Below are 12,698 nucleotides of genomic sequence, written 5' to 3' on the forward strand. Positions count from 1 at the left end.
TTATGGCATATATCTCACCACAGCTGAGAATGATGCTACCTACTCGAAATGAATTTCATAATTTGCATCTTTCTCGCAGTTACAGAAGGATATAGAGGGTAAGTTCATAACCAAAGTCAGTTATTTTTTGTTTGTTTTGTTTTGTTTTTATAAGCAAGAGGACATACTTGCAGTGTAACCGATTATAAAAGTACAAGACTGGTTTTCACCCCGATTGAGGGCACAGCTCAATTTCCTTTTAGTTATACCATGTGTCTTTGTAGAGCTGATTCTGCAAGCCCCAGGACAAGTCCCTTTCTCATATTATTGAGGTTCTCCTTTGATTAACAACTATTGATCAGCAACTCTTTTGGCAACCTTGAAAAATAGTTGTCTTCTTGAAATAGGGTTTTCTACTTATAGGAATATGACCAGACTCACTTAAATTAATCCATAAAGATGGAAATATAAAGAGAAATGATATCCCTGACTGATTACTGACTATGAGTTAGGCACACTCAGTCCTCATTCACACCTTAAGAGATGAGATATTTGTATTCTGATTTTATAACAAGAAAACCAGAGTTTCAGAATCCAGGTTCATGATGTTTGGTAAACAGTGAGCATTCACAAAGTGTTAAGTGCCTTTATTTGTTTCACCACCTCTTCCAGGTCCAACATTTTATTATCATACTTGAAAAGTTAATACAAACATACCAAGTTACCCAAAATTGAGTGTAGATTTCTTGATAATTAGTGTAATTGTTAAAGTTAAAGCATTATCTATCTGAGATAAATATACTTGAAATGTATATAAAATGAGAAAAAAATATATTTTAAAATGCATTGGGTTTAAGAAGCCATATGAGATAAATCAACTGGCTATTTTCCCATTAAATATCCAAAGCAGCCTGGAAATTTTCTATTTTGTTAGATTATGATTATTATAATTTTATAGCTGGAATCATGCTAAAACACATGGGACAATGGAAAAAATGTTTTATGAGGCAAAATGAGCTCACTTTAAGCAGATGGTTCAGATTTTATATAATGATAAAAAATTATTTCAAAGCCCACATTACATGAGTATAAGAAATTTGAGCTGCTGACACTGTAAAGATTGTTTTTATTTCACTTTTTAAAGCAGACCAAAAATCTGTAGGCTTCCACAGATCTAGTGTATAGTAACAAATCCAGAAATTGCTGTTCTGTTGCAATGGCAATTTCCTTTTCAAATTGCATAATAATAGGTATTGGATTTTTCTCCATCTCTTGTACCCTTTAAAAACCATCCGGAACTGTGTCTGGTATGTAGTAGTTGCTTGTTTTGTATTTGTCCATTTATCAAATTAGTTTTCTTTTACTAAAAACAAAGGAATATGCTTTCAAAGTAAAAATTTCCACAACTCAATAGAATTGCAGTTAAAAGAAAGCTTCTCTTCCTTCTCAGAATCCAAGTCTTACTCTCAACTGAAACTGGTTACGGTTTTTTAGAATATTTCTTGTTGGGGCTGACAGAAAGCACTCATGTGCATACCTTTCTCTTCAAACAGTGCATTAGTAAAGGGGCTTTCTAGATATATATTAGCAAGTTCAAAGAGAATAGGAAAGCATCCATCTGCAGATGAATACCTTCAATAGATTTCTACAAGATAAAACTTTGGTGGAAGAAAGTCGAGTGAAAAAACAGATCAGAGAAAGAACATTCTAATAGAAGGGCAAAGAGGCCACTTGAGAAGTCTTCTCTAAAACTGGGGGGATAAATCAGAAAGAAGATGGGAGATCCAGGAAATTGTGGACCTAGCTCTAGATGAGATGTTGCAACAGGGCTACAGAGCTGTCAGCCCTGATTGGGGTAGATTCCACCAAGTCAATCAGTGGGCTGGAGGAGGGAGGATTTCAGGAGAGAGTTCACCATTTGATATAGATTGCTGTTCTTTTACTTTATTAAGTAGACCTATGAGAAATAAAAATGAAATCCTAAGCCTGCCAACTGACTGAATGGATTCTGTCTTGGTCAAGGGGATCTCAGGGAAAGCTAGGAAGTTGAGTTCCCAGCAGTGACAGGATGGGAGGTTGGACACCATCTCCCATGTGCAATGAAAGTTTTCACGTCCCTTGCTTCACCTTTTGACACCACAAGGCTGAAAACTGTATCCTCGAATTATGCTAACCCATTTTTGGAACATGGGTCCCATAGAGAGACATGAAACTCAACTGCACATGCCCACATTTCTCTATTTATAAATATTCATGACTCTTCCTATAGTTTATTGAATATGTATATTTGGCCAGTCTATTCAACATAAATCCCTGTCATATTCTTCTGACCCTCAAAAAGTATGTTTCTGGCTTCTGAATGGAGGTTACACTTCCCAGCCTCTCAGAATGGCTACGCTGCAGGCTGCAACCTTTATGAAAAGTAAAGCCCTCCTTTCCAAATTTATGAACTTCATCATTCTTCAGTTGATACATCTTTTTAAATTTATGAATTATATCTCCCTCTTAAAATTAGAAAGGTGTATGCATAGGAAATTGTGGATAAACTATGTAGTTTTAGAAACAGCAGTAAGTGTGCTGAGGAACAACTGAGTCATCAGTACTAGTGATCCCATAGAACGCGGTTCCAACAGTTTGTGTAAGATGATGGATAGACAGATAGCCTGAGTGGAAAACTGACAATCCAGAGCTGATGGTCTCTCTGCTTGGAGATGACGCCTCTTCTTATATGACCCTTACACTTATAAAAAGATATTAATAAGGAAAAGTGAAGTAAAGGAAAAACCCAGGTTGATAGTCTGTGGCTAGAATTTATCAGATATGGTGTTGAGAGAAGAGGGGACGTATTGAAAGAGGAATTGGGGTAGGGAAAAAGGAGGGAACTACATCTCAGTCTCATATTAAGCCAAATTCTTCTTTTGCCTTTTGTGTCAGTTTGCAGCTGGATATGGCTGCCGTGAAAACACAAGGGCTCTCTAATAGAAAAAAAAAAAAAAAAAAAAAACTGAAAGGAGCATTGCTAAGTTGACTCTGACTTGTTTCCAGGGAAGACAGCTTACTTCAAGTGGGATAGATTTTTCTTCAGTGCTAGTGGTTTCAGGCTATATAGGCATAATGTTTAATGGCATATTTCCAGGTTACTGACCAAGGAGCTAGTTAGACTAAAACAGCATTGTTGCAGAGTGGGTTCTCCAGGAAACAGACACTGAGATGGAAATAAGATTGTAGAATGTTTATTAGAAACTGTGTGGAGATCAACACCTTTTAAAAAGGGGTGTGGGGAAGCAGCATCAGGCAGAGAGAGAAGTGGAACTGTGATGTGGCATCAACACCTTAAGCTGTTGATCTACAGCTTAAGCTGACCCAGAGGAAGTTCTGGAGTTGATAGGGTCTGTCTGCGGTGTTCCCCATTAGGCCAAATGTAAGAGAGCCATTGTACCCCTCCCTGGATCAGACATCAGATGAGGGCCACCCCTGAAGAGTGTGCCTTTGGTCAATGGGAGGCAATCAGAAAAGGCTGTTTGATAAAGAAAGGTAGATTGTTGCAGCACTAAAAGCTGCTGAGGCAGGCTCTTCCTTAAAGGGGACCTAAGCAGTTTAATAATAAGCTTAAGACATCAGAAGAACTTGACAGAGAGGCAGCAAATACAAGAAAATAAAAGAAAGGCTATAAAATATGTGATAGGGGACTAGGAGTGGGTGGAGGCTCAAGGCAAACTGCTAGAAAGGAAATATGATCATGTGGCTTTACCTAGTCACAATGATATGAATATCATGTATTGCTTTTGCCTTTTATATTCAACCTGTTGAAATTTGGAAGATTTGTGACTACAAGGCTATAAATGAATGCATATGACCTCCATATTAATCAAAATTTAAAATTATAGATAACCAATATTTTGAAGTTGAAGGTGAAAAGGAGTGAAAGAGAGTAGGATTACTAATATCATTAAAAGATAAAGTTAGAAATCAGTAAATACCGTCTATATGAATAGGACAAGAAATAGAGGTTTAAGTATATTATTCTGATTTACAATGGTTACCAATAGGGAGAGAATAATAGAATAACACTTTGAAGAATAGTAGAAGTATCTATTCCACGAATGTTTGGTAGGTGGTTACATTTGAAGTGATATAGGCATGGCACTTTACAGTTTTCTCAATTTATTCTACTACAGTTGGCCTGTTTGGATATAATAACCCTTTTGAAGAAAAGATATTTGTTCTAAATTTTCAAATTTATGTACATAAAGTTGAGAATTGAGAGTTATTTGAATTTTCTCAATAATGATATATCTCATTTATATTACTTTTTTATTTCTCTTTTTGTGTCCTAATTAGTTTATTAAGTAGTTTATGTTATCAGTTCTTTCACATAACCATATCCTTGAATTGTATTAGCTTTACTCTATTTGTACCTTCTAAATGTCATTAATTTCTGCTTTTATCTTGGTTAACTTTTCCCCCTCTGTCTCATTAGAGGTATTTATTTTGCTTTTTAAATTTAATAATTCATTTAATTTATATTTTCCTATTTCAGCATGTAGCATTTAAGACAATAAACTTTCTTACAGTGAATCATTTCATAGAGTTTATATTTTATTTCCATATTTCATAGATTGTGGTTTTTCATGTTTTTTAACTATTATATTTAGATATTCTTCAATTTTTTTGCTTTTCCCCAGTTTTAAGCTTTTCAACTTAAAGATATCTTTTGAGGAGGATTCTAATTTTAAAATTTAACTTCCACTTTGATATTGTTATCAAAAAGCAAGTTATATATTATGTGTAAATGTGGAATTCACTGAAGTTATATTGAGACTATTGAGACTTCATATAGAACAAATTTTGAATATATTCCCAAGAGAATTTGGAAAGAAAGTTTGTATTCTATTTTCAGGATGTAGAATTTAGTATATTAATATACATATAAAATGTCTTACATTATTATTATTTTTTTATTTTATTTATTTATTTAATTTTTTGAGACAGAGTCTTCCTCTGTCGCCTAGGCTGAAGTGCAGTGGTGCGATCTGGGCTCACTGCAAGCTCCGCCTCCTGGGTTCATGCCATTCTCCTGCCTCAGCCTCCTGAGTAGCTGGGACTACAGGCGCCCGCCACCATGCCCAGCTAATTTTTTGTATTTTTAGTAGAGACGGGGTTTCACCGTGTTAGCCAGGATGGTCTTGATCTCCTGACCTCGTGATCCGCCCACCTCGGCCTCCCAAAGTGCTGAGATTACAGACAAGAGCCACCGCGCCCGGCCCACATTATTATTAATATATAGAGGGACCATAAATTATTACTATTTTTGCCCTGTTTGATATACCATAGAATAGAGTAAGATATATGAGTCAAAGTCACCCACTCCTCTGATAAATCAATTCCATTCTGCTATTTCATTCTCTTCCAATTTTGCTGTATAAATTTTGGATAACAAATCTTTATTGTTGATTATACAGTATGTATAGTACTATCTTAGTGACTAGGCTTTCAAATCAAATGTGCTTTTTATTATTGTAACAATATCTCCATTCTTTTTGATTGAATTTAATCCATGTTTACTTTCTAGATTCTCTGAATTATTTTGATATAGGCATGTCTTTAATTTATGGCAATAGTTTTTTGACATAGTTTTCTTTCATTACATATATTTTTTGATAAGGAAGCTCCACCTAAGGGTATGGTCATTTATTTCTTCTTCTTGCCTTTTTTCTTCCCAGATAAACTGGCCTGGCAGTGTAGAAGGAATTATGCAAAACCCCTTTTCACATTTCTTTGAGCTGGAGCCAGCTCTACTTAGTCATGGTCACATTTTTGTTACTGTTTTTTTTTTCCTTGTGGTCCCATACTTCTTACAGTTGTCCAGATTTAAGGTAGCTTTTCTCATAATCTTTAAAGACCTCCAAATTTAGTTCTCACAGAAAAATAAAGTCAATACACAAAAATGTTTGAAAGCTATTCAACATGTGACCTCTTTTCTAGCTCCCTTAATATTCATTCAATTTATTTGTCTCTTAAATATGCTCATGTCTCAATCTTTAAAGTATTTCAATGGATTCTCACGGCTCTCAGGATAATGCTCAAACTCTTCCACCTAGCTTATCATGGGCTTCATGGAAGGAATGTGCTTTCGTTTCCTACCTTGCTTCTGAAAACTTCCCTTCTTGCACTCTACCACACATTCACACTAATATATGCTTTAGGTCCTTGATCAGTTTATAGATCTTATTTGGATCTGTATTTGAACAACATATAAAGAAAAATATTTTGAGAACAATCAAGGTAATTTAACTAATAACGATTTTATGAAATTAAGACATCATTTTAATGTTTTTAGATGTGATATAGTATTTTAATTTTGTTTAAACAAAGAAATCTTATTCTTTACATACACATGATGAGAGGCTTATGATAATGTCTGAGATTTGGTTCAAAATAATCCGAGGTTGGAAAGTAGGTGAAACAAGGCTGTCTGAGCTTGTAATTGTTTAAACTGGATGTTGAACACGTGGTAATCATTATACCAATCTCTTGACTTTTGTATATATTTGAAACTTTTCAAAATAAAAAAAGAAATCTTTTTGGATCCAATTATGGAGATGTATTTTAATATAGTTTTTGATCATATATAGGCATCCACAATTAATCTATTACTACATATTTATTTAAAATAGTATATAAAATGCATATATAATTTTTATTTACTTTTTGGATTTTGAACTTTTAAGTTCAGGGATGCATGTGCAGGATATGCAGGTTTATTACATAGTTAAACGTGTGCCATGGTGATTAGCTGCACAGATCATCCCATCACCTACAGATTAAGCACAGCATCCACTAGCTATTCTTACTGATGCTCTCCCTCCTCCCACCCCCCAACAGGCTCAAGTGTGGGTTGCTCTCCTCCCTGTATCCATGTGTTTTCATTGTACAGCTCCCACTAATAAGTGAGAATATGTGGTGTTTGGTTTTCTGTTCCTGTGTTAGTTTGCCAAGGATAATGGATTCCAGCTCCATCCATGTCACTGCAAAGGACATGATCTTGTTCTTTTTTCTGGCTGCATACTATTCTATGGTATATATGTACTATATTTTCTTTATCCAGTCTATAATCAGTGGGCATTTGGGTTGATTCCATGACTTTGCTATTGTGAAAAGTGCTGCAGTGAACATACGTGTGCATGTATCTTTATAATAGAATGATTTATATTCCTTTATGTATTATACCCAGTAATGAGATTGCTGGAGAGAATGCTGCCTCTAGGTCTTTGAGGAATTGCCACACTGTCTTCCACAATGGTTGAACTAATTTACACTCCCACCAACAAAAGTGTTCCTTTTTCTCCACAACCTCACCAGCATCTGTTGTTTTTTGACTTTTTAATAATAGCCATTCTGACTGGTGCGTGATGGTATCTCACTGTGGCTTTATTTACATTTCTGTAATGATCAGTGACGTTGAGCTTTTTTTCATGTTTGTTGGCTGCATGCATGTCTTCTTTTGAGAAGTGTCTGTTCATGTCCTTTGCCCACTTTTTAATGGGGTTGTTTTTTTAATTGTAAAATTGTTTATGTTCCTTGTAGAAGCTGGATATTAGACCTGTGTCCGATGGGTAGATTGCAAAAATGTTCTGCCATTCTCTAGGCTGTCCATTCACTCTGATGATAGTTTCCTTCGCTGTGCAGAAGCTCTTTAGTTTAATTAGCTCCCATTTTTCAATTTTTGCTTTTGTTGCAATTGCTTTTGGCATCTTCATCATGAAATCTTTGCTGTGCCTGTGTCCTGAATGCTATTGCCTAGGTTTTCTTCTGGGGATTTTATAGTTTGGGGTTTTACATTTAGGTCTTTCATCCATCCTGAATTGATTTTTGTATATGGTGTACGGAAGGGGTCCAGTTTCAGTCTTCTGCATATGGCTAGTCAGTTATCTTAGCACCGTTTATTAAATAGGGAATCCTTTCCCCATTGCTTGTTTTGGTCAGGTTTGTCAAAAATCAGATTGTCGTAGGTGTGTGGACTTATTTCTGGGTTCTCTATTATGTTCCATTGGTCTTTGTGTCTTTGTACCAGCACCATGCTGCTTTGGTTACTCTAGCCCCATAGCGTAGTTTGAAGTCAGGTAGCGTGAGTGTGATGCCTCTAGCTTTTTTTTTTTTTTTTTTCCGCTTTGGATTGCCTTGACTGTTCAGGTTCTTTTTTGGTTCTATATGAATTTTAAAATAGGTTTTTTCCAGTTCTGTGAAGAATATCAGTGTTAGTTTAATGAGAATAGCATTGAATCTATAAATTCCCTTGGACAGTATGGCTATTTTCATGATATTGATTCTTCCTATCCATGAGCATGGAATGTGTTTCCATTTGTTTGTGTGATCTCTGATGTCTTTTAGGTTTGTGATTCTCCTTATAGAGATCTTTCACTTCCCTGCTTAGCTGTATTCCTAGGTATTTTATTATTTTTGTGGCAATTGTGAATGGGAATTCATTCCTGATTAGGCTCTTGGCTTGATGGTTGTTGGTGTATCTGAATGCTAGTGATTTTTGAATATTGATTTTGTATATGAGACTTTGCTGAAGTTGCTTATCAGCTTAAGAAGCTTTTAGGGTGAGATGATGGGGTTTTCTAGATATAGGATTGTGTCATCTACAAACAGGGATGGTTTGACTTCCTCTCTTTCTACTTGAATGCCTTTATTTCTTTCTCTTGCCTGATTCCCCTGTCCAGAACTTCGAATACTATGTTGAATAAAAGTGGTGAAAGAGGACATCCTTGTCTTGTGCCAGTTTTCAAGGGGAATGCTTCCAGCTTTTGTCTGTTGAGTATGATATCAGCTGCGGGTTTGTCATATATGACTCTTATTATTTTGAGGTATGTTCCTTCAATACCTAGTTTACTGAGAGTTTTTAACATGAAGGGATGTTGAATCTTATTGAAGGCTTTTTCTGCATCTGTTGAGATAATCATGTTGTTTTTGTCTTTAGTCCTGTTTATGTGATGAATCACATTTATTTATTTGTGTATGTTGAACCAACCTTGCATGAAGTCTCTTTGATTGTGGTGATTAAGCTTTTTGATGTGTGGCTGGATTTGGTTTGCCAGTATTTTGTGGGGGATTTTTGCATTGATCTTCATCAACAATATTGGCCTGAAGTTTTCTTTTTTTGTTGTATCTCTACCAGGCTTTTTTTATCAGGATGATTCTGGCCTTATAGAATGAGTTAGGGAGGAGTCCCTCCTTTTCAATTTTTTGGAATAATTTCAGTACGAATGGTACCAGCTCTTCTTTGTAACTCTAGTAGTATTTGTCTGGTCCTGTGCTGTTTTTCTGTTTATAGCTACTTATTACTGCACAATTTCAGAACTCATTATTGGTCTAGTCAGGGATTCAATTTCTTTCTGCTTCAGTCTTGGGAGGGTGTATGTGTCCAGGAATTTATCCATTTCTTCTAGATTTTCTAGTTAATGTGCATAGAGTTGTTTATTGTATTCTCTAATGGTTGTTTGTATTTCTGTGGCATTAGTCGTGATATCCCCTTATCATTTCTGATTGTGTTTATTTGAATCTTCTCGTTTTTCTTCTTTATTAGCTAGCTAGAAGTCTATTTTATTAATTGTTTTCAAAATCCAACTCCTGGAGAAATACGGAACACTTCACAAATTTGCATGTAATCCTTGCGCAGGGGCCATGCTACTCTTCTCTGTATCACTTCAGTTTTAGTATATGTGCTGCCAAAGCAAGCACAAACACAAGTCTTGACTAAGCCATCTAAACTATTTTTCATCTCTCTTATATCATCATATAAAAGATCATAGTAAAAAAATCTGTCAACAAAAAATAAAAGACAATACTAGACCACTTGTCTGTTTTATCTAGTATTTTCTGGATATAGATTGGTCTTATCACATAGAGAACTAACAGTCCCCCTAATGGTTTGGGTATTGATATGCTTTTAGATCTGTATATGTTTTGTCAGTAAAACAAAGATAACAGCTCTTTGATTCTGCCAACCAAGGTTGGCTCTATTCTTGCATGAAGAGTCAGCTTTAATGTTTATTTCTAACCACCATAACATATTTTTACATTGCTCTGAAATACTAGCCTATTTTGCTCGTTATTGGCTTCATGACCTGAGTCTCTTACTTCTGAGACCATAGTGAAGATGCTCTATTGAAAAAGGGCCTTCATATTTATTCATGTGAACAAAATATACATATAAAAATGAGCACGCATGTGCACACACATGTATACAGGCACACACACAAAGATAAATATTTAACAGTGAACCAGGCTCTGCACTAGAATCTGCAGGTATAACAAAGAACTCTATATTTACGGGAGGTTAGAGTTTGAGAGACATGTGGAATGGAAAGGCATTGAAAATGATACAGAGCAATTTATCCTGGCCCCACATTTGTGCCAGCTGAGGAGTGACAAAAAATACTGTTTCTGGGTTCCACTCAAAATCAAATAAATCAAAATGTCTGGTTATGGGACCAACCATATGTATTTTTAAAATTTTCTCAGGAGGCACTAATGTGTAACAAATACTGAAAACACTCATAAAGAGCAAGCTTTGCAAACCTTTATCTGAGATCAAATGAAAACATTTCTGTGCCACCTTTCTTCCACTGCAGTCCTCTTGCTTCATACTCCCAGATTTAGCAAGAAGAAGATGAATTATAACATTGGGATAAAGGGCCAGTTGATGGCTCTTGGAGTTTATTCATTTATTTATTCTGCAAACATTCAATGAGCACCTATTATGAGCTGTGTGCTGGGCACTCTGGTGGTGGTTGCTAATACAAAATTAACAAGACATTGTTTCTGCTATATCAATTAGGAAAGACAACTAAGTAATCTGTGATTACATTCCTGAGTGATAAGTGCAACATTGTGAGGGTAAATTTAAGTTAAGTAAAAGTGTGAAAACTGGGCATGGATTTTTAAAACAAAAGGAAGAAGTTCCTTTTTCTCTTTTCTGTTTTGCCATTTAATTCATTTGCAGAAGAAAACAGGTAATTTGACCATGGATTTTTTGCTTATTTTGACCTTCTGTTTATTTTTACTTTTGTTTTTCTCCTTGCCTCTTGTATTTCCTGTAAACTGTGAGCTAAATCTAGAGACTTGTTCATATTCAGGTTCGAGTATGGGCTGGAATACTTCATCGGTAATGTTGAGTACTTCCATCAAGAGACCCACGCTACCTGTTTTAAGTGTCTTTTTGGATTTTATGGACGATTATTTTCATTCCCTAAATCCAGTATTTTGTCAAGAACTTTAAGTGGTTATTTTCTTTTACTCCTTCTTAATATATTTGCCATAATTTTCTATGAAGAGAGACTTTCTCTGATTGACTATTTAGTTATGCTGCAGTACAGTGGGTATAGGAAAATCAAGATAAAGGCTTGCTTCTCTATCAGTTTTCAAAATGATGAGGTGGTACTTGAATATCAGTTAAAGTAGACTGCTGAAGGATTTTTCCAGCTATCATTATGAACTCATGTTTTTAAAAATTAATCTCCTCAGTCCATTACATTTTTTTTTCCCTGAATAATCCCAACTTTGGTCAATGACAGCCACTTCAGATTGGCTCCAGAGAACTTTAGACTTGACCCCGGTCATCACTGATGACTTCCTTGTTTCTGGTATGATAGAATGTAACCAACATATCTTATACCATTCCTGATCTACACTGAGAACCAGTCAGTCCAACAAGTAACTTAGTGGGAGTTGGTGTTTAGGGACTCAATCTGAAAACTTGCCTGGAGTTATATAACCTAGGGAGGATGGCAGTGCTTTTCTGAGAATGAGCAAGAAAATGGGCATCCCACATAGGCTGAGGAGTGCATGGTGGTGTGCAGGAAAATCATGCCATATAGACAACAGCCTTTTAAAATTCTTTTTCATTACTCTTTTTAATCCTCCAAGGCATATGTTTGCGGGCTCTTTCTCCATGGCTTACCTCCTTTGATGATGAAAAGGTGTGTGATAATAGCAGGCAATCGTTTTATAAATTACCACTTCATTTCATAGGGTTCTGTGTCTGTCAAGGTATATGATAATCAGGAAATGCTTACTGAATAGTCATTATGCTAGCTTTAAGGGATTCAAACAGGATTAAAAGCTTATTTCACATTGTCCTTCAGCTTATTTCAATAGAGTGATGAATGCTGTTGTTGGAGCCCAAAACAAGAAAGTAATAAATTCTGCCTGAGTGAAAAAGAGAAGCAGTCATGGAGTGAGTTTTGGTAAAGGTCTTAAAGGAATAAAACTTTGGTGTGTGTGTACGTATGTATCAGGGGATGGGGAGTTGGGGCATTATTTAAAACAGAACAGCTGTAATAAAGACAAAGACACAGTGATTTAAAAGTGGAAAGGTAGTAGATCCAGGTGGTTAGAGTATAGAGTGCCTGGGTGGAAGTTCCAACATTATGCTGAGAAGATACTTTGAGTCAGTTTGTTGGTGTAGCAAGGTCACTTATAAAGTTATTATCTAAACTTGGGTAATTACAGTTGGCATTAAATAGAGAGGCATATATTACTGAGACACTGTACAAATAGAACAGTCATTCTGGTGAGTGGATGTGAGGAAAGATTTAAAGATGACAACATAATTCTGCTTATGATGACTGTTATTAGAGCTTGGATGATAATGGAGTGAGACCAAAGTAGGGTAGTTGGAGCTCAGAAATAACCAGATAAGACAGAGAAGGATA

The 12,698-nt window shown here is 35.7% G+C and overlaps 1 protein-coding gene and 1 non-coding gene across 8 annotated transcripts in view; one reads left to right on the forward strand and one right to left on the reverse strand.

Annotated features, from left to right (window-relative positions):
- Positions 1-12,698, forward strand: part of RALYL (RALY RNA binding protein like) — a 722,957-nt gene that overhangs the window by 457,743 nt on the left and 252,516 nt on the right. The window lies entirely within an intron of this gene.
- Positions 9,617-9,723, reverse strand: LOC129043241 (U6 spliceosomal RNA). The gene has a single exon (XR_008504347.1). It is a non-coding gene; the product is annotated as a U6 spliceosomal RNA (small nuclear RNA).

Source organism: Pongo pygmaeus, chromosome 7 (genome assembly GCF_028885625.2).
Source record: "Pongo pygmaeus isolate AG05252 chromosome 7, NHGRI_mPonPyg2-v2.0_pri, whole genome shotgun sequence".
NCBI classification, from domain to species: domain Eukaryota; kingdom Metazoa; phylum Chordata; class Mammalia; order Primates; family Hominidae; genus Pongo; species Pongo pygmaeus.